The 22,924-nt window shown below is 45.6% G+C and overlaps 6 non-coding genes across 6 annotated transcripts; 4 read left to right on the top strand and 2 right to left on the bottom strand.

Annotated features, from left to right (window-relative positions):
• Positions 1 to 1,958: 1,958 nt before the first annotated feature.
• trnap-ugg lies at positions 1,959 to 2,048 on the bottom strand. Its single transcript is given in 2 exon segments — positions 1,959 to 1,994; positions 2,013 to 2,048. It is a non-coding gene; the product is annotated as a tRNA-Pro (tRNA).
• A 1,089-nt stretch (positions 2,049 to 3,137) lies between these two features.
• Positions 3,138 to 3,211, top strand: trnan-guu. The gene has a single exon. It is a non-coding gene; the product is annotated as a tRNA-Asn (tRNA).
• Positions 3,212 to 9,411: 6,200 nt separating this feature from the next.
• Positions 9,412 to 9,484, top strand: trnav-cac. Its single transcript has one exon. It is a non-coding gene; the product is annotated as a tRNA-Val (tRNA).
• Positions 9,485 to 11,882: 2,398 nt separating this feature from the next.
• trnav-cac lies at positions 11,883 to 11,955 on the top strand. Its single transcript has one exon. It is a non-coding gene; the product is annotated as a tRNA-Val (tRNA).
• A 1,057-nt stretch (positions 11,956 to 13,012) lies between these two features.
• trnap-agg lies at positions 13,013 to 13,102 on the bottom strand. The gene is given in 2 exon segments: positions 13,013 to 13,048; positions 13,067 to 13,102. It is a non-coding gene; the product is annotated as a tRNA-Pro (tRNA).
• A 1,244-nt stretch (positions 13,103 to 14,346) lies between these two features.
• trnav-cac lies at positions 14,347 to 14,419 on the top strand. The gene has a single exon. It is a non-coding gene; the product is annotated as a tRNA-Val (tRNA).
• Positions 14,420 to 22,924: the final 8,505 nt, after the last annotated feature.

The raw sequence follows: 22,924 nt of genomic DNA, 5'->3' as shown, positions 1-22,924 counted from the left end.
ACTGTCCTGTGTTTTCTGTTTTTGTTTCCTATTGACGCATCCGCAGTAAGTTGCTTTTATCGTACATTTAGACATGTTTGAAATGGTGATTAAATATGTTCATCTGCATCTGTAAACCAAATAGATTCTGTGGTGGAATCCAGTTTGAGCTCAGCTTCTCAAAGAAAACACAATGTGAACGAATCCCGCTGCTGTTCCTCGAGTGGCTGTTGAGCTTCTTTGGAACATTTCACGACGCCGAGGTCCGGGAGGTCAGCGTTAAGATCCAGCTCCCCAGTCAGTTCAATTCTCCACTTTGTCTCTGTGGATTAGATGGGTCACGTCCCTGTGGTTAACACAGATCTGGAGCATCAATTTTATCCAAACGCACTCCAGCTCAGACACTGTCTCTCTCTCTCGAGCATCATCTGTGGGGAGAGAAACGACGTAAACATTCCGAGTCCTGAGAAATCTTTTTCAGAGTGGGCCAATGTAAATCAACCCTGCCGTCAGCATCGCAAACAATTCGTAATCCCTGACCTGGAGTAAAGAGCCTGTCCTGGATTTAAACCCACGACCACTCCCATAGGCATTGCTTGAAAATCCTTAAACGAGAACCAGATCTCGAGACCAAAGAGCACAAATTTGAGACCGACATTCAGCAAAATATAACTTATGTTAATTTCGATACAATTTCTACATCTCACGGCTTTATATGTTGAGACATCTGTTAATTTAAGAAACAGCTGTCGCTTGCAACAAGGGACCTGCCCTCTCAAACAGACCATCAGAATCTGCAGCAACACAGTGAGGTTGTACATTCCGCACGTCCATTGTTTGCCAGCGGTTTCTGTAGTGTAGTGGTTATCACATTCGCCTCACACGCGAAAGGTCCCGATTCGAAACCAGGCAGAATCATCAAACATTTAGCATTACGTGTGAGAAAAGTTTGCACAATTATTGGGCACAAAATAATTCTATTTCCTGAATGTTGCCGGAATCTCGTGTGTTCCAGGACTATGAAATTTCGTCTCACATGAGCAACGACACTGAATTGAACATTAAGGCCTAAGGAATGAATTTTCGGCAGGCAATGAGAGGTGAAGAATTTTCATATCTTCGCACAGCTCGGTTATTAGCAGCTAGTTCATCCACAACAGAATTTCAGCGATTTACAAATGAACATATTTAATCACCATCTCAAACATGACGAAATGTGTGACAAATGCAACTTACTGCGGATGCTTCAAACGGAAACAAAAACAGAAAATACTGGATAAACTCAGCAGGTCTGACAGCCTCTGGGGAGCGAAATGGCAGCTGTCGTTTCTAGTCAACTGGACTCTTTGTCAAAGCTGGAGAACTGGAACTGGAGATTCAGACGATTGTGGGTGGGGGGTGGGGGTGGTGGAGTGCTGTATTGGGTCTCGATAGAGGGCTAGCAATAGGTGGGAAATTACGAAAATGTCTCGGGCAAAAAGACCTAATTGGACCTAAAAAGACCAAAATGAGGCTAATCAAGGCTATGAAAGGTGCTGATGGCGCATCAAGCGGTCAGAATGTGTTAATGGCAGAACAAAGGGAAGCAGTGTGTCAGAGAACAATTACAAACAGGGATCAGATTGCTGAAGTAGGATGGTATGGGCTGGGGGGAGGTGGGCAATGCTGAGGGTAAAACATATCAATGTAAGGAATGATAAGTTGATGGAAAAAACATGTGGTGGAGGGGGAAGTGAGAGTTCACAGTCTGAAGTTGTTGAACTGATAAAATGAAAGGGACAAAGAGCTGTCTGAGTCCACCAGAATTAGTCAATAGAAATGTGAATGCCCACACATAGACAAGCTTCTCGGGAACGTATTGGTTCCATGCAGTTTGAGCTCAGCTTCTCAAAGCAAACACAATGTGAATGAATCCCGCTGTCTCCGCCGCAAAGAAATGAAGAAAACATGCGGTTTGACCAACGGAAAACTTCATCGAAGGGCTCGTGCGGGATTCGAACCCGGGACCTCTCGCAAATTCCGACAGCGATACACCCAAAGCGAGAATCATACCCCTAGACCAACGAGCCCCGCGAAAAGAGCCAAAGCATACTGTCATTGCCATCGAAAATCAATCTAACATCTGCGGAGAACGCCAAAAGTACTGCAACATCTCAGGTAGTCAGGCGGCATTTGTCGACAGGACAACAAAGTTCGTCTTTCACCATCACCTTTCATTAAAACCGGGACAGGTTAGAAATCAGAAGGGGGTTCAGTGCAGTCAGATTGCGAATATACAGACCGGACGGTGTACCACATGCTGTGGGATCAGCAAAATCCGGCACAGCCGCCGAGATTGGTCATCATGAACATATTGACGATGAAGAAAGAGGAGATCTCAGGACGATATCTGGCGGCTGCCAACAAGTCTAAAAAGAATGGTTACCTCAATATAAACGCGCTCAGTGTGGAGGACGGGGCGGCCTATTACTGTGCAATGAGCACAGTGTCACAAAGCAGCTACAACCACGTACGAAAGCCTCAGAGAGTATTTTCAATCCCAGCAAATTTGCGTTCCTGCCCTTGTACCGGAGGATGGTTTGATCTGGATTCAGAAAAATACTCAGGTCTATTTCTCCACAATTGCATTGCCGTCTCTGTCCTTGTATAGGTCAATAGAGGAGCCGTTTCGGATTCGTGAGATTAATCAGCATGTCGCGATGCACAGTAAATTTAAGCTTGGAATATCCACTTCCGAGCAGCAGTAACAAAAGTTCTCAGATGTGGGGATAATAAAATCTTCCGAGACCGTTAACTTAGGTCGACCTTATGCCAATGAGTCTGAGCCCCCAGTAGTCTTCAGCGGAACATCGACTTTCTGATCGAAAATACATCAAATCTATGTTGACACTTCCTGCTTTCTGTTATGGAGGTTCCCAGATAAAGGACGTATTTCAACGAAAGTGTGGTGCTGTCCAAGTGAGTTCTGTAAAATCCACGGGCCTGTGATGATTCCACGTCTCACAAATGTCCATGCCCGCGGGACCATGTGTACGCTCCTTCCAGATACTTTCCGCACTGCCTCAGGGGACCAATATTACCAGCATTCTCATTCCGTCCCTGGCAATCAGAGGATTGGCCGTCACTGTTGAAATGCACAGAGTTGTGATCCTGTTGTCGTCTCTGTGGCGCAATCGGTTAGCGCATTCGGCTGTTAACCGAAAGGTTGGTGGTTCGATCCCACCCAGAGACGAGTTGTTGTTCCAATCCTGGATGATATGTTTTTAGGGGCTGTTTAGGACAGGGCTAAATCGCTGGCTTTGAAAGCAGACCAAGCAGGCCAGCAGCACGGTTCGATTCCCGTAACAGCCTCCCCGAACGGAATGTGACGACTATGGGATTTTCACAGTAACTTCATTTGAAGCCGACTCGTGACAATAAGCGATTTTCCTGTTCTGATAACACGTACCGTGCACTGGCTGCGGCATGGAGTTGCCTCTATCGCTGTAATATCCTTCATGGCGCCGAGCTGGGGAATAGCTCAACGATGCTGTGTCTCCCTCGATAACTCAGGAGATTGTGACACCACGTCACAGACCTGCTAACAGACGAATGTTGAGCAGGAGTTGGCTATTCATCCCCTTGAGCCTTCTCCAACATTCAATAAGTTTGTGACAGGTGCGAACATGACCTCAGAATCACATTTCACTTACCCCGGATAACCTTTGATTACCTTTTCAGTTGAGAATCCAACCACATCTGTCTTAAAATCTTCTTTGGGCCTATCTCAGCGGAGAAGAATCCCTCAGAAAAAAAGCCCAAAGATCTACGTAACCGGGCCGGGTCGAGCAGTATCTCTGGCCATGATGTGGAGAGGCCGGCGTTGGACTGGAGTGAGCACAGTAAGAAGTCTTACAAGACCAGGTTAAATTATTCTGTTTTGTGATTCACCTGAGGAAGGAGCTGCGCTCCGAAAGCTCATGTTTGAAACAAACCTGTTGGACTTTAAACTGGTGTTGTAAGACGTCTTGCTGTATCTCTGGCAGCAGCGCACCCCTTCCCGATGAACTTAATGCATTCTATGCTCGGTTTGAGCAGGTAACCAACAATCCGCTGTCGAGTGCCCCAGCAGCCCTTAATTCACCCATACCCACCATCACAGTTTCCGAAGTCAGATCGGCCTTCCTGAAAGTGAACCCACGGAAGGCGACAGGCCCGGGCGGGATCCCTGGTCGTGCACTCAGAGCCTGCGCGGACCAGCTGGCAGAGGTATTCACAGACATCTTTAACCTATCCCTATTCCACTCCGAGGTCCCCACCTACTTCAAGAAGACCACCATCATACCGGTACCAAAGAAGAACCAGGCAACATGCCTCAATGACTAACCTCCGGCGGCCCTGACGTCAATTGTAATGAAGTGCTTCGAGAGGCTGATCATGAAGCGCATCACCTCCATACTCCTGGAACACCTTGACCCACTTCAATTCGCATACCGTCGCAACCGGTCCACATCAGATGGCATTTCCCTGGCTCTGCACTCGTCCCTAGAGCATCTCGAAAACAAGGACTCCTACATCAGACTCCTATGTATTGACTACAGCTCCGCCTTCAACACCATAATCCCAGCCAAGCTCATATCAAAGCTCCAAAACCTAGGACTTGGCTCTCCACTCTGCAACTGGATCCTTGACTTTCTGACCAACAGACCACAATCAGTAAGAATGAACACCAGCACCTCCTCCACAATAGTCCTCAATACAGGTGCCCCGCAAGGCTGGGTACTTAGCCCCCTACTCTACTCCCTGTACACATACGACTGCGTGGCAAAACTTGGTTGCAACTCCATCTACAAGTTGGCTGACTATACGACCAGAGTGGGCCGGATCTTGAATAACGACGAGTCCGAATACAGGAGGGAGATAGAGTTATCTGTCAGAGCAGCAATCCAGATTCAGGTCCCACTGCATTGCTGATCCAACCAATGACAGGAATCGAGCAGCGGCAGCAATGTCTAGAATATCCCAATGGTGTTGGAGCGAGGCCATCAAACGGAAGCTGTGACCGGGACACCGCAGACTCAAAGCTGAAAAATTGTGCGGCGGTTATCAGCTGCAGTCACAGGTGATGGAGCGGAAATAGCCACAGTTGAGCACCCAGCAGCCCGTGACCATCCTGCACCTGCTCAACTCACTGAGAACAATATCGTGTCGGAGGGGTGGGGGCAGATTGAACTGACGCTACCTGCGCCTATTTGAAATAACTTTTTCTATTGCTCTTTTCACCCTGCATATAAATCCCGCGGGGTTTTCCATTCTCAAGTTCTGACAATACCTTTTGAAATGTTCTATTGATTCTTCTTCTCTCATCAATTGTTGCGCCAGACTCCAAATGAGGGGCCTCACGGTAGCATGGTGGTTAGCATCAATGCTTCACAGCTCCAGTGTCCCAGGTTCGATTCCCGGCTGGGTCACTGTCTGTGTGGAGTCTGCACGTCCTCCCCGTGTGTGCGTGGGTTTCCTCCGGGTGCTCCGGTTTCCTCCCACAGTCCAAAGATGTGCGGGTTAGGTGGATTGGCCATGCTAAATTGCCCATAGTGTAAGGTTAATGGGGGGATTGTTGGGTTACGGGTTACGTGGGTTTAAGTAGGGTGATCATTGTTCGGCACAACATCGAGGGCCGAATGGGCTGTACTGTTCTATGTTCTATGATAACAACTCACAGTGCAATCAACATCGTTTGCTTTCATAAGGTGCGGTGGCCAAGAGGAAAGGCGTTGGTCTTGTAAACCAAATATCGCGTGTTGGAATCCCGCCCGTGCCTCGGTGCTGATCCATTTTAAGTTCTCTATGACGTTTCATTGTCTCGCAAACACTTGCTGCATGAAATATCATTCACCTATCCTCTTCATAGGGCATTTACCCTTCAGCTAATGAAAATAATTCCAGACAATCTGGTCTCTGAAAAAAGCGATGTTCCCCTTTTGTACCTTCTTCGTCAGAACCAAAATAAAGAAAACTAGTCTGTTGAGCCCTGCTATTATTCTGAGTTCTAACCTCCGCATGTCCACCAAAGTCTTGGCATTCTTTCGACTTCGTCGTATCCATGGTGTGAACCGAGAACTCCAGGGATGATTAAGCATCATTTTTTGATTAGAAACACCTATAGTGACAAAGATAGTGTATAAACAGCTGAAATTTAGATTTCTGTCTAGGTGTCTCGCCCTGATATGCATTGCAGCCAACACTGAATCCACTCAACAGCCGAATTCTAACACGGAGTAAACCGAATCCGGCAGCAGAGGGCGCCAAATTCAAGCGCGGGCGTCAGAAACTCACCTGATGGTGTCGGCCAAGCCGATAGGATGGGAGGCGAGTGATGTCACAATAGACCCTCTCCCTGCGCTGCACGAAGTTCCCTCTCTCCTCCACAATCCCTGACTCAGTCCAGTCCAGTTCACTGAGAGAGATTCAGTCAGACATGGTTGTGATAATACTGGCGGCGCTTTGGCACAGTAAGTAGTTATAGTGTTCATTAAACAAGATTAGCATATTAATACCCATAGGCTACGTGTAATTAACGAAATGGAATGTCTATGGTGCCTGCATCAGAGGTCGCAAAAAGTGCCGCAGATACAAGCAAATGTGTATCAACTCTGTTTAAACTCAGGGCGGCACGGTGGCGCAATGGTTGGGCCTCACTGCACTGAGGACACGGATCGATTCCGGCTTGGATCACTGTCTGTGCGGAATCTGCACATCCTCCCCGTGTGTGCGTGGGTTTCCTCCGGGTGCTCTGGTTTCCTCCCACAGTCCAAAGATGTGCAAGTTAGGTGGATTGGACATGTTAAATTTCCCTTAGTGTCCAAAATTTCCCTTAGTGTCCAAAATTTCCCTCAGTGATGGTAGGCTTATGGGGACAGGGTGGAGGTGTTAACCTTGAGTAGGGTGCGCTTTGCAAGAGCCGGTGCAGACTCGATGGGCCGAATGGCCTCCTTCTGCACTGTACTTTCTATGAAAGATTGCCAGCGGTTTCTGCAGTGTAGTGGTTATCACATCGCCTCAAAAGCGACAGGTCTCCGGCCCGAAACCGGACAGAAACATCCAACATTTCGGATGAGAAAAGTTTGCACAAAATAATTCTGGTTCTGAATATTGCCGGAAACATGTGTGTTCCAGGAATATGAGACTTCGCCTCACATGAGCCACTAAAATAAATTGAAAACTAAGTCACAAGCGCTGAAATTTCGATCGGCAATGAGAAGAAAATAAATTTCTTATTTTCGCACAGCTCGGATATTAGCAGCTAGTTCATCCACAACAGAATTTCAGGGATTTACAAATGCAGATGAACATATTTATTCGCCATCTCAAACATGTCTAAATGAACGACAAATGCAACTTACTGCGGATGCTTCAATCGGAAACAAAAACAGAAAATACTGGACAATCTCAGCAGGTCTGTCACCCTCTTGGGAGCGAAATGGCAGCTGTCGTTCCGAGTCTTAATGACGCTTTGTCAAAGCCGGAGAACTGGAAATAGGGTCAGAGTCAGACTATTGTGGCTGGGGCGGGGGTGGCGTGCCACATTGGTCCTCGATAGAGGGCCAGCCATCGGTGGAGAATGACTAAATTGTCTCAGACAGAAAGAAAAAGGGAATGTAAATGAGGCTAATCACGGCTATGAAAGGTGCTGATGGCGCATCAAGCGGTCAGACTGTGTTAAGGGAAGAACAAAGGTAAGCAGTGCGTCAGAGAACAATTACAAACAGGGATCAGATTGCTGAAGTAGGATGGTATGGGCTGGTGGGAGGTGGGCGATGCTGAGGGTAAAACATATCAATGGAAGGGATGATAAGTTGATGGAAAAAAACATGTGGTGAAGGGGGAAGTGAGAGTTCACAGTCTGAAGTTGTTGAACTGATAAAATGAAAGGGACCACCAGAATTAGTCAATAGAAATGTGAATGCCCACCCATAGACAAACTTCTCGGGAACGTATTGGTTCCATGCAGCTTGAGCTCAGCTTCTCAAAGCAAACCCAATGTGAATGAATCCCGCCGTCGACGCTGCAAAGAAATGAAGAAAACATGCGGTTGAACCAACGGGAAAACCTCATCGAAGGGCTCGTCCGGGATATGAACCCAGGACCTCTCGCAAATTCCGACAGCGACAAACCCAAAGCGAGAATCATACCCCTAGACCAACGAGCCCCGCAAAAAGAGTCAAAGCATACTGTCATTGCCATCGAAAATCAACCTAACATCTGCGGAGAACGCCAAAAGTACTGCAACATCTCAGGGACTCAGGCGGCATTTGTCAACAGGACAACAAAGTTCGTCTTTCACCATCACCTTTTATTAAAACCGGGACAGGTTAGAAATGTGGTACGTCTTAACCAAGTGAATTACCGGAGGGAGGAAACAGAACAAAAGGAAAGGGCTCTAATGGGGGGCAAGTCAGGAGAGATTAAATAAGAAGAGGCCTTGGGACCCTGGCCACAGAGTTAGGTTAGCATCGAATCAGAGAATAATGACACCACAGTATGAGGCCATTCCGGCCGCCGTGTCTGTGCCAGCTCTCTGTTAGCGCAATGGAAGAAACAATGAAACAAAAGATATGTCTGGAGGAGCCATCGATGGCATATTGATCAACAACTACCGCCCGGACACAAAGAGCAAGTGGAAACAAGATAGAAACCCAAATCTGTGATGGAAGGACACACAAAATGGGTGCAGCATTTACAGTGTGAAACTACTGAACACACACTGAGTGTGAAAGCTGTATTGAGCCCAGTGGAAAGATGCGCTGCTGTTCATCGAGTGGCTGTTGAGCTTCTTTGGAACATTTCACGACGCCGAGGTCCGGGAGGTCAGCGTTAAGATCCAGCTCCCCAGTCAGTTCAATTCTCCACTTTGGCTCTGTGGATTAGATGGGTCACGTCCCTGTGGTTAACACAGATCTGGAGCATCAATTTTATCCAAACGCACTCCAGCTCAGACACTGTCTCTCTCTCTCTCTCTCTCTCTCGAGCATCATCTGTGGGGAGAGAAACGACGTAAACATTCCGAGTCCTGAGAAATCTTTTCCAGAGTGGACCAATGTAAATCAACCCCGCCGTCAGCATCGCAAACAATTCGTAATCTCTGACCTGGAGTAAAGAGCCTGTCCTGGGTTTAAACCCACGACCACTCCCATAGGCATTGATTGAAAATCCTTAAACGAGAACCAGACCTCGAGACCAAAGAGCACAAATTTAAGACCGACATTCAGCAAAATATAATTTATGTTAATTTCGATATAATTTCTACATCTCAAGGCTTCATATGTTAAGACATCTGTTAATTTCAGACACAGCAGTCGCTTGCAACAACTGACCTGGCCTCTCAAACAGACCATCAGAATCTGCAGCAACACAGTGAGGTTGTACATTCCGCACGTCCATCGATTGCCAGCGGTTTCTGTAGTGTAGTGGTTATCACATTCGCCTCACACGCGAAAGGTCCCCGGTTCGAAACCGGGCAGAAACATCGAACTTTTAGCATTTCGTGTGAGAAAAGTTTGCACAATTATTGGGCACAAAACAATTCTATTTCCTGAATGTTGCCGGAATCTCGTGTGTTCCAGGACTATGAAATTTCGTCTCACACGAGCCACTACACTGAATTGAACATTAAGGCCCAAGCACTGAATTTTCGGCAGACAATGAGAGGTGAAGAATTTTCATATCTTGGCACAGCTCGGATATTAGCAGCTAGTTCATCCACAACAGAGTTTCAGCGATTTACAAATGAACATATTTAATCACCATCTCAAACACTTCTAAATGTATGACAAATGCAATTTACCGCGGATGCTTCAAACGGAAACAAAAACAGAAAATACTGGATAATCTCAGCAGGTCTGACAGCCTCTGGGGAGCGAAATGGCAGCTGTCGTTTCCAGTCAAGTGGACTCTTTGTCAAAGCTGGAGAACTGGAACTGGAGATTCAGACGATTGTGGGTGGGGGGTGGTGGTGGTGGAGTGCTGTATTGGGCCTCGATAGAGGGCAAGCAATAGGTGGAAAATGACGAAAATGTCACGGGCAGAAAGAAAAAGGGAATGTAAATGAGGCTAATCAAGGCTATGAAAGGTGCTGATGGCGCATCAAGCGGTCAGAATGTGTTAATGGCAGAACAAAGGTAAGCAGTGCGTCAGAGAACAATTACAAACAGGGATCAGATTGTTGAAGTAGGATGGTATGGGCTGGGGGGAGGTGGGCAATGCTGAGGGTAAAACATATCAATGGAAGGGATGATAAGTTGATGGAAAAAACATGTGGTGAAGGGGGAAGTGAGAGTTCACAGTCTGAAGTTGTTGAACTGATAAAATGAAAGGGACAAAGAGCTGTCTGAGTCCACCAGAATTAGTCAATAGAAATGTGAATGCCCACACATAGACAAACTTCTCGGGAACGTATTGGTTCCATGCAGTTTGAGCTCAGCTTCTCAAAGCAAACACAATGTGAATGAATCCCGCCGTCGACGCCGCAAAGAAATGAAGAAAACATGCGGTTTGACCAACGGGAAAACCGCATCGAAGGGCTCGTCCTGGATTTGAACTCTGGACCTCTCGTAAATTCCGACAGCGACACACCCAAAGCGAGAATCATACCCCTAGACCAACGAGCCCCGCAAAAAGAGTCAAAGCATACTGTCATTGCCATCGAAAATCAATCTAACATCTGCGGAGAACGCCAAAAGTCCTGCAACATCTCAGGTAGTCAGACGGCATTTGTCGACAGGACAACAAAGTTCGTCTTTCACCGTCACCTTTTATTAAAACCGGGACAGGTTAGAAATGTGGTACGTCTTAACCAAGTGAATTACCGGAGGGAGGAAACAGAACAACAGGAAAGGGCTCTAATGGGGGGGGGGGGGGGGCAAGCCAGGAGAGATTAAATAAGAAGAGGCCTTGGGACCCTGGCCACAGAGTTAGGTTAGCATCGAATCAGAGAATAATGACACCACAGTATGAGGCCATTCCGGCCGCCGTGTCTGTGCCAGCTCTCTGTTAGCGCAATGGAAGAAACAAAGAAACAAAAGATATGTCTGGAGGAGCTATAGATGGCATATTGATCAACAACTACCGCCCGGACACAAAGAACAAGTGGAAACAAGATTGAATCCCAAATCTGCGATGGAAGGAAACACAAAATGGGTGCAGCATTTACAGTGTGAAACTACTGAACACACACTGAGTGTGAAAGCTGTATTGAGCACAGTTGAAAGATGCGCTGCTGTTCCTCGAGTGGCTGTTGAGCTTCTTTGGAACATTTCACGACGCCGAGGTCCGGGAGGTCAGCGTTAAGATCCAGCTCCCCAGTCAGTTCAATTCTCCACTTTGGCTCTGTGGATTAGAATGGGTCACGTCCCTGTGGTTAACACAGATCTGGAGCATCAATTTTATCCAAACGCACTCCAGCTCAGACACTGTCTCTCTCTCTCTCTCTCTCTCTCGAGCATCATCTGTGGGGAGAGAAACGACGTAAACATTTCGAGTCCTGAGAAATCTTTTTCAGAGTGGGCCAATGTAAATCAACCCCTGCCGTCAGCATCGCAAACAATTCAGTAATCTCTGACCTGGAGTAAAGAGCCTGTCCTGGATTTAAACCCACGACCACTCCCATAGGCATTGATTGAAAATCCCGAAACGAGAACCAGACCTCGAGACCAAAGAGCACAAATTTAAGACCGACATTCAGCAAAATATAACTTATGTTAATTTCGACATAATTTCTACATCTCACGGCTTTATATGTTGAGACATCTGTTAATTTAAGAAACAGCTGTCGTTTGCAACAAGGGACCTGGCCTCTCAAACAGACCATCAGAATCTGCAGCAACACAGTGAGGTTGTACATTCCGCACGTCCATTGACTGCCAGCGGTTTCTGTAGTGTAGTGGTTATAACATTCGCCTCACACGCGAAAAGTCCCCGGTTCGAAACCGGGCAGAAACATTGAACATTTAGCATTTCGTGTGAGAAAAGTTTGCACAATTATTGGGCACAAAATAATTCTATTTCCTGAATGTTGCCGGAATCTCGTGTGTTCCAGGACTATGAAATTTCGTCTCACACGAGCCACTACACTGAATTAAACATTAAGGCCCAAGCACTGAATTTTGGGCAGGCAATGAGAGGTGAAGAATTTTCATATCTTGGCACAGCTCGGATATTAGCAGCTAGTTCATCCACAACAGAGTTTCAGCGATTTACAAATGAACATATTTAATCACCATCTCAAACATGTCTAAATGTATGACAAATGCAACTTACTGCGGATGCTTCAAACGGAAACAAAAACAGAAAATACTGGATAATCTCAGTAGGTCTGACAGCCTCTGGGGAGCGAAATGGCAGCTGTCGTTTCCAGTCAAGTGGACTCTTTGTCAAAGCTGGAGAACTGGAACTGGGGATTCAGACGATTGCGGGTGGGGGTGGGGGTGGTGGCGTGCTGTATTGGGCCTCGATAGAGGGCAGCAATAGGTGGGAAATGACGAAAATGTCTCGGGCAGAAAGAAAAAAGGAATGTAAATGAGGCTAATCAAGGCTATGAAAGGTGCTGATGGCGCATCGAGCGGTCAGAATGTGTTAATTGCAGAACAAAGGTAAGCAGTGCGTCAGAGAACAATTACAAACAGGGATCTGATTGATGAAGTAGGATGGGATGGGCTGGGATGGGCTGGGAGGGGGGGGGGATGCTGAGGGTAAAACACATCAATGGAAGGAATGATAAATTGATGGAAAAAACATGTGGTGGAGGGGGAAGTGAGAGTTCACAGTCTGAAGTTGTTGAACTGATAAAATGAAAGGGACAAAGAGCTGTCTGAGTCCACCAGAATTAGTCAATAGAAATGTGAATGCCCACACATAGACAAACTTCTCGGGAACGTATTGGTTCCATGCAGTTTGAGCTCAGCTTCTCAAAGTAAACCCAATGTGAATGAATCCCGCCGTCTACGCAGCAAAGAAATGAAGAAAACATGCGGCTTGGCCAACGGAAAACCTCATCGAAGGGCTCATCCGGGATTTGAACCCGGGACCTCTCGCAAATTACGACAACGACACACCCTAAGCGAGAATCATACCCCTAGACCAACGAGCCCCACAAAAAGAGTCAAAGCATACTGTCATTGCCATCGAAAATCAATCTAACATCTGCGGAGAACGCCAAAATTACTGCAACATCTCAGGTAGTCAGGCGGCATTTGTCGACAGGCCGACAAATTTCGTCTTTCACCATCACCTTTCATTAAAACCGGGACAGGTTAGAAATGTGGCACGTCTTAACCAAGTGAATTACCGGAGGGAGGAAACAGAACAACAGGAAAGGGCTCTAATGGGGGGCAAGTCAGGAGAGATTAAATGAGAAGAGGCCTTGGGACCCTGGCCACAGTGTTAGGATAGCATCAAATCAGAGAAAAATGACACCACAGTATGAGGCCATTCCGGCCGCCGTGTCTGTGCCAGCTCTCTGTTAGCGCAATGGAAGAAACAAAGAAACAAATGATATGTCTGGAGGAGCTATCGATGGCAGATTGATCAACAACTACCGCCCGGACACAAAGAACAAGCGGTAACAAGATTGAAACCCAAATCTGCGATGGAAGGACACACAAAACGGGTGCAGCATTTCCAGTGTGAAACTACTGAACACACACTGAGTGTGAAAGCTGCATTGAGCCCAGTGGAAAGATGCGCTGCTGTTCCTCGAGTGGCTGTTGAGCTTCGTTGGAACATTTCTCGACGCCGACGTCCGGGAGGTCAGCGTTAAGATCCAGCTCCCCAGTCAGTTCAATTCTCCACTTTGGCTCTGTGGATTAGATGGGTCACGTCCCTGTGGTTAACACAGATCCGGAGCATCAATTTTATCCAAACGCACTCCAGCTCAGACACTGTCTCTCTCTCTCTCTCTCTCTCTCGAGCATCATCTGTGGGGAGAGAAACGACGTAAACATTTCGAGTCCTGAGAAATCTTTTTCAGAGTGGGCCAATGTAAATCAACCCTGCCGTCAGCATCGCAAACAATTCATAATCTCTGACCTGGAGTAAAGAGCCTGTCCTGGATTTAAACCCACGACCACTCCCATAGGCATTGATTGAAAATCCCGAAACGAGAACCAGACCTCGAGACCAAAGAGCACAAATTTAAGACAGACATTCAGCAAAATATAACTTATGTTAATTTCGACATAATTTCTACATCTCACGGCTTTATATGTTGAGACATCTGTTAATTTAAGAAACAGCTGTCGTTTGCAACAAGGGACCTGGCCTCTCAAACAGACCATCAGAATCTGCAGCAACACAGTGAGGTTGTGCATTCCGCACGTCCATTGTTTGCCAGCGGTTTCTGTAGTGTAGTGGTTATCACATTCGCCTCACACGCGAAAGGTCCCCGGTTCGAAACCGGGCAGAAACATTGAACATTTAGCATTTCGTGTGAGAAAAGTTTGCACAATTATTGGGCACAAAATAATTCTATTTCCTGAATGTTGCCGGAATCTCGTGTGTTCCAGGACTATGAAATTTCGTCTCACACGAGCCACTACACTGAATTAAACATTAAGGCCCAAGCACTGAATTTTGGGCAGGCAATGAGAGGTGAAGAATTTTCATATCTTGGCACAGCTCGGATATTAGCAGCTAGTTCATCCACAACAGAGTTTCAGCGATTTACAAATGAACATATTTAATCACCATCTCAAACATGTCTAAATGTATGACAAATGCAACTTACTGCGGATGCTTCAAACGGAAACAAAAACAGAAAATACTGGATAATCTCAGTAGGTCTGACAGCCTCTGGGGAGCGAAATGGCAGCTGTCGTTTCCAGTCAAGTGGACTCTTTGTAAACGCTGGAGAACTGGAACTGGGGATTCAGACGATTGCGGGTGGGGGTGGTGGAGTGCTGTATTGGGCCTCGATAGAGGGCAGCAATAGGTGGGAAATGACGAAAATGTCTCGGGCAGAAAGAAAAAAGGAATGTAAATGAGGCTAATCAAGGCTAAGAAAGGTGCTGATGGCGCATTAACAAAATGTGTTAATGGCAGAACTAGCCTTTCGAAAATGTCTTGGTTTTCTTGCGAACGTATTGGATCCATGCAGTGTGAGCTCAGCTTCTCAAAGCAACCCCAATGTAAATGAATCCCGCCGTCTGCGCTGCAAAGAAATGAAGAAAACATGCTGCTTGACCAATAGAAAACCACATCAAAGAGCCCGTCCGGGATTTGAACCCGGGACCTTTCGCAAATTCCGAGACTCAAAAACCCGAAGCGAGAATCATACCCCTAGACCAACGAGCCACTTTAAAGTGACCGCAGCATACTGTCATTGCCATAGAAAGTCGATCTAACCTCTAGATATTAACCTCAGGGAGTCAGGCGGCATTTGTCGACAGGACAACAATGCTCGTCTTTCACCGTCACCTTTCATTAAAACCGGGACAGGTTACAAATGTAGGACGTCTTAACCAAATGAAATCCCAGAGGGAGGAAACAGAACAATGGGAGATACCTCTCATAGCGTCCAAGTCAGGAGAGATTAAATGAGAAAAGGCCCTGGGTTCGCTGGCCACAGGGTGAGGATCGCATCGAATCAGAGAATGATTACACCACAGAATGAGGCCATTCGTGCCGCCGTGTCTGTGCCAGCCTCTCTGTCAGAGAAATGGAAGAAACAAATAAAGAAAAGATATGTCTGGAGGAGCAGTCAATGGCAGATTAATCAACAACTGCGAGAGTGCAGCAAGTGTGAGAATGTGAGTAGCTGTGTGGGCCGCACAAATTCACATCTCCGGTGTTTTCTAACTGCTGGAGTCTTCGTAGCCCCTGGGACGCACTCAACCTGCTTCTCCATCTCTTAGCTGGTGAATTCTGCCCCTGACCTGGATAGTGCCTTAACTTTGGGCAGAAATAGTCGACATCGATCGAAAATGTTATATTTTTGTTGAAGGCTAAACCATACACCAAAACCTCACATGGTCCTGCACGATAATAATAATCGTGTTGCTCGGTGGCGCTCTGTTGAAATGGTTATTGTGCTTTGCAGACTTTCTCACATTTTCAGGTTCATTACAGGATGGGATGGCGGAGACTCGGCGGCCTTGGGCCCACCTGAGTTAAGTTTTGGAAAGAATATCCATAATTTTCGGTATTATTAGCGCCACATCAGATAGTTTTCACTACTTCTGCTTGTACTGGGTATTTCAAGTTTAAATTTACTGTGGAAATCGCCGCATGGAGATGAGCCTTATGATTTACTAAACTGCCTCTATGTTGACTTGTACAAGAACAGAGACAGCAATATAACGGCGATAGATAGACCTGACTACTTCGTGAAATTATTCCCGCAAGCAATGACACTGAATAAAGCTTGTCTGTCGAGTAAATACGCGCTGAGGTTTTTCTACGGGGCGTTATGTTATACCCAACGCTATGCCTCACTGCACAGTGATGGACCGCTCCGTCCTCCACACTGAGGGCGCTTATATTGAGGTAACCGTTCTGTTCAGGCTTGTCAGCAGCCGCCAGATATCGTCCTGAAACTGCATCTTTCTTCAGAGTTGATACATTGTTAATTATCCACACTGGTTGCTGTGCCGCTTTCTTATGATATTATTGGCTGTAGCGAGTGTCTGGCTCCGAATATTGACATTGTAATTGCACCAAATCCCCTTCTGACCCGGGTTTTGTCACCGGTGATGAGTTATGGATCTACGCATTGTCCGCCGGCGATAGTGGAGGAATTAAATATCAAGAGTTTAAAAATAAGTGACCTGAATTTGTTTGTAAATGTATCAGTTTGTGGAACTTCCACTCTACCCACCAGATTGTCATTTCTGATCATTAATTATTACAATCTATTATCAGCTAATCTGGCATGGTGAACATTATCCAGTACTTACCACCCAACAGCGCCGCCAGTATTAGCAGAAACATGTCTGGCTGAATCTCTGTGAGTGAATGGGAATGGGATGAGTCAGAGATTGAGAGGAGAGAGGGAACCCGGGCTCTGTTCAGTTGATTGTTCCCACCCACACATTGCAGGGGGCCAGGCCCATTGTGACATCACCCAGGCTACCAAACCCATTATGACATCACCTAGTCTCCTAAACCTATCGGCTTTGACAGTGCCATCGCATGACGTCATCACGCCCTTGCTTGAACATGGCGCCCTCTGCTGCCGGATTTATCTCATTGCTGTTAGAATGCGGCCATTGAAAGAATTCCGCGAGCACTGAACCACACTAGAAGGTACGAATGTTTACCAGAAACGCAAATTGGAGCTTTTCAGATTCAGATTTTGGTGCTGTTGATGTTTCTGTGAGATGATACAAAATGTCAAGTGACACTAAATCTGTAGAACTCTTTGTTGGCCGGCTCTGGCCAAATCATGTGCAGGACAAAGTATGAACATTGTTAAGAAGTCGGAGAAAGTGCGGACGTTATATATCAGAATAGCAGGCCTAATGGAAACCTTTGCACAAGGCTAGCGAAGCTTGCCTTCATTTGCTTTTAACAAAGAAAGTAGAAGCGACCTCAACTGATGTGCTAAAATGATGTATTTTTGGTCGTATAGATCACAAGTTATTGTTTCCAAAACCAGCAGACAAAATCATCCCAATTTCATGGAAAATTGGATCGTGAAAGGTGAATTTTAGCTATTTTGTTGCGGTATGTTAACATCCGTAGTTCGACGCATGAAATGACGAAGGAAGAAGATTCAACGGCAACTTTGAAAAGGGAATTGTGAAGGGAAAGCAGCATGGGTAATGTAGGGTGTGAAAGGCGATTGGGACAGCGTTTTCAAATCGGCACAGTTAAACTGGACACTACACTCCGTCCCTAAATCTCTGATTCTGGGCCATTAATGTCACTCCCACACTGTTTGTTCTCAGTCACTTGAGCAGTGAGCAGGTGCAGGATGGTCTCAGATTCTGCAGGTTCAACCGTCGCTATATCCGCTCCAGCACTTGTGACGGCAGCTGGTGACAGACGCACAGTTTGATCAGTTTAGACTCTGTGGTGTCCCCGGCCACAGCTTCCGTTTGCTGCCTTCGATCTGAACTGATTGTGCTGGTGGAGACATCGCTGCCTCTGGCCCCTTCCTATCACTGGTTCTATAAACAATGCAGTGGTGCAGGAATCTGTATGTCTGCGTCAGCAGATCGTTTCCTGCATTGAATAACCACGAAGCAAAAACGCTGCTGATCTAAAGTACAACCAAAAATGTTGTGTCTGCTTTTTTAAAATCATATAAACACATAAAGTAGATGGAATGAGGAAGAAGCTAAATATAATTTGAATGATTCAAAGAGAAGAAAGTATTCAGGGTTTAAATGCAGAAATTTGGCAACACGTTGCTGATGACGTTAAAGAGTTAAAGGTTCCGGGTTCTATCAAAAGCGATGCAGATATTAGAACAGATACAGACACGTATAAATATGTACATATCACTGTTGGGAATGCTGTTCAAACACATGGATTGGTTCCGTGCCTCTTATTTCATTTGTTGTTAACTTCACAGACAGAGTATGGGAGGGATTGGGAAAGATGAAGCAGGGATGCAAGAAATCCATCAGTCAGCTTAAGGAAGAAGTGGATAAACATATGACCAGTAAATAGGAACTTTTAAATAATGAAATGTATGGAAACAAAGAGTGGATATTTTTTTCAGCGAGACAGTACGGAAGTAATGTGCCGAATTCCCTCTCTTTGGACTGTGAAGCACTATGATTTTTAGATAATAAATGGTTCTGTTCAGTTGGATACACAACAGAGCGCTGACTATATGAATCATGCCAACCTGCTGTTACACACAGGAAGCAGAGAGGTTGGGGATCAGTGACGGTTCACGCACTCTATGAATTGAGAAACAACCAATCGCTCAATGGCACCGTGTGTAACGTCAAATAAAGACACCCAATAATAGTCCAATCGGTGAGGATCAGTCTCACACTCAGGGGGAGAACGTAAAGCTCTCTCCTCTCCTCAGCCGCACAACATTGAGTCCCGGACTCGGCAGCAAGTCCCAGTCTGGAAATCAGACCCGGATTGATCCGCCTTTTGTCCACTTTCATCAACATGACCAGAAACCGTGGGAAAGAGCTGTTTCCAGCTGGAGCGCTGATGCTGCTGATATTGGGTGAGTTTATTTTCTTATCTGATGCATTTTTTAAAAACAAACTCATAGTACCGTGTGGTTATGATGATTTTCTTTTGTTCCCAGCTGTTCAGTGTGAGGATCAGAGCTCCCACCCTGAGCAGGTGGTGGCTCGGGAAGGGGATCGGGCTGAACTGAACTGTCGGATCTCCATTGGTACAGGCGATACCGTAGCCTGGTACAGACAGACACTGACAGGGGCTCCCACATTTATCGCCTCCATTTACCAGGGGAATGAGACCAAAGGACGCTACACCCTGTCATTTGACAGAAAAAAGAAGGCAAATACCATCTGTATCGATGTCAGCGCGGTCCAGGACTCCGGAATGTATCTCTGTGCGAAGCAGACACAGTGAGACACAGAGCGGATCCGGCTGTACAATATCTTGTTCACTGCCGGGTTTCCGTTGCCCCGTTTACATTTGCACAAACCAGAACTTTTAGAAATGCCGATGATTATCAGAATGATTACTTTCCCATATTTAAACCTCCACCTGGATAGAGTTACAATATCCATCAGCTTTATTACAGATGCAGAATGTCGTAACATTTTATTTGTTTTGTTGGTTCCACAGAGGCAGGCGGAACAATGAACTTTCTCAGATGCCAGGTAGACAGATATGGGAGAGAAAGTTAGATAAACAAATATGTAGCGAGACAGATTGTCAGTAGGTGGATAGATGGACGGACAGACAGGCGGGCAGGCGGATATATATGTAGATACACAGATAGATTAGTTTATTCTGCCTATGTACTCAAACACTTTAGTTAATTGACCCTGTATGTGTCATAACGTTAATGTTATTCTTGTTTTAACAGCTGTTCCATGTCACTTGGGGATATTTCAGATATGGATGTATGGGGGAACACAAAGACAGACCATCTCGCTTCATCACAATGTTACTCTTACTACAAATGACTATGTATTCTGGTACCGGCAGTTCTCCAATCAGGCTCCCCAGAATCTGGTCTCCACATTCTGAGATGAAAGATTTGAGGGAAGGTTTAAAGTATCTGTGGACAGTGAGAGAGGTTGCATCGCTCTCAGTGTTAACACGGTTGAGCTGTCAGACGCTGCAGTGTATTACAGGACAGTGTGGCGCTGTGAAACAAAGAGATGAGGAGCCTGTACTCAACATGAGGGCTGTGGAGCCAACCAGCCCGTGTGCAGTGGAAATGAGAGTGAGCCAAACAAAATGTAGAAACAAATGTTTTTCATCCGTGTGATTTATTGGAATTAAAAATGTGTTATTTCCAATGATATAACTAACAGATTAACCCACAGAACAATAGCAATCACTTTTCGATACGTGGTTTATTTACATTATTTTACATTTTGTTTAATGTTTAGCGAGCTTTCAAGACTTCCATTCTTTCCAAACGAACGTCCAAACTTATCAGTTGTTTTATGAGTTTTTTCAGTTCATCTATTTATGCAAATGAACACGGGCTTTGGCAATAAGGAAGGCACGTCAGAAAACTGAGACAACTGATCTGGGTCAATATTAAATAAAAAATGTAGCAAAAGAAAAACAACAAAAGAGGCATCAGATGCAGCAACTATAACACCGAAGCAGTAGTAACACTTCTATGATAATAATCCACCAATATACTGCAGCAATATTTGGGAATACATTGAGAATCGTTGTTTCACAGACAGAATTCCGCTAGTTAACGTTCCGAGATCTTCTCTTTGTTTTAAGCCTGTAGAGCTGCCAATTAGTTCACCGCTGTTACAGGTGGCAGCTGGGATTACAGGAAATATCTGTGACGCTTCACCACAACCACGTTTCGGGCAAGAATAAAAATGTGAATTACGGATTCTCAGGCACTGAAGCACGTCTTCTGGGCCGGAAGTTCTGCGTTTCAATACCACTCCAGGGCTTTATGGCTGCAGAAGGTGTGCTCCTTGCCTGGCCACACACGATGATTATCAGCTTTCAAGTTCTTCCAATATGGCTAATGATAGGTGGTAAGAGCTGGAGAGTTTCCTGGTCAGCCATGCTGCAAGAGGCAATGGAAACTACTGCAACACTTTGTCAAGAATAATCATGGGCCAATCTGAGGGAAGTCCCGCGAAGTTCTGCGATAAAGCGTTCGGTGGGTGGAGCTCATTTGAATATCTGGAGGTTAATCAAAACTCTGAAGGACGAGGAAGGGTTCATAATAGGCAAAAAGGCTCAAATTCTTCGGGGAGATCAGTCGACTTCATGTACGCGATATAAGAAAATAACTGAACGCCTCAAAAGATTGGTCGTTGAATATGATTCTACAACAAAAATTGATTTCTTGAGGAATGTTGCTTACAATTTACGTCAATTTTAAGTAATTTCGGGAATTTTAAGTAATTTGTAAACTTTTAGATTTTTTCACTGCATTTTTAAATTTTTTAACTGCATTTTTCAACTTGCATTTTACTTGCATTTTATCAATTACTTGCATTTTAGCAATTAAATTCACTTGCTGTATTGTACTTGCATTTTATCAATTAAATGGTTTTATACGGAGTTAATTTGTAATTGGATAATTGGACGAAGTGACGTTGGACCAAAAGACGGGCGGACAAAAAGACGTTGGACCAAAAGACGTGGACGAAGTGTCGTTGGACGAAGTGACGTCGGACGAAAAGACGCGACACGGTAACCTGGTGTTGTAAGACTTCTTACTGTGCTCACCCCAGTCCAACGCCGGCATCTCCACCTCATGGCTTTCCTCTAAGATGAACGTGGTGGATCACAAGGCAATATTTTCCATGAAGAGCAGGAACGTTGTCCAGGTCAATCACGTCCCTGAAAAAGGCAGCTCACTAAACCCCACTGTTTGAAATAATCTACTCGGCCATAATCGGCTGATGAGTTTTCTGAATTTCTTTGTCACAGTGACGGTGTTGCATCTTGGGACGTAAAGAAAAGCGCCATCTAAATATTACATTTCCGCTCACTAAACTATCTACATTGAAATGTTTTAGGAGCAAAGTTATATGTTCGAATTAGAAGCATGGATATCGGTACGATTTCAGGAACCAATTTAGACACACCGCTGATCTCAGTGTGTGCCTAACGCTGTTATGCGGAGTGACACTTTGATAGTTATTGTACTGGTTCAGCCCAGCTCTGTGTCTCTGTGGGGCTCAGCGCGCAGAAATACACCGCGGACTCTGTCAGCTCTGTTTTAGACACATCCAGCGAGACGGTGTGGATTGATTCATCCAGATTCACTGAAAAACGGGCCCCTGGAAGTTTATCTGTCTTATCGGAGTATCTGCTTATCTTCATTGGAAACTCCAGAGATCTGCCGAGATACTGATGATACCAGTGCAGATAAGGAATATTGTTGCTTGCAGTGGTTTAATTACAGAGCAACTGAACATTCTCTCCTTCAATCACTGTTATTGCAGCCGGTGTCTGTGACACTGAATCTCCTCGACAATATCCTGTAAGAACCCAAAGCAACATTGAATGGAAGGCTGTCACTTCACTATGTTAATACCCTAAATCGTAAACATGATTCTGAGAAATATATCGGCACAGTTAAATATGAATGCATTTCCAACAGCATAGGGGCTGCAGTGGGAAGGTTTTTAGACCAATGAGATCTACGTTTATTTCCTGAATATTCGGCACCTTCTGTGGAGATCAGTTTCGCTCCTCCATCTCTTGTAATTTGAAGGGGAAACTGGAAACGGTCGATGCGTTTCGTTCGAACTCTTGTATCTGTCAAAGTGCCTCATGGGCACCAGTGGAGTCTAGAGTCCCAGCGTAA

This window comes from Scyliorhinus canicula, unplaced genomic scaffold (assembly GCF_902713615.1).
Source record: "Scyliorhinus canicula unplaced genomic scaffold, sScyCan1.1, whole genome shotgun sequence".
NCBI lineage: Eukaryota > Metazoa > Chordata > Chondrichthyes > Carcharhiniformes > Scyliorhinidae > Scyliorhinus > Scyliorhinus canicula.
Note: the sequence above shows the minus strand (reverse complement) of the source record. Positions and strands in the feature narration are given on the sequence as shown.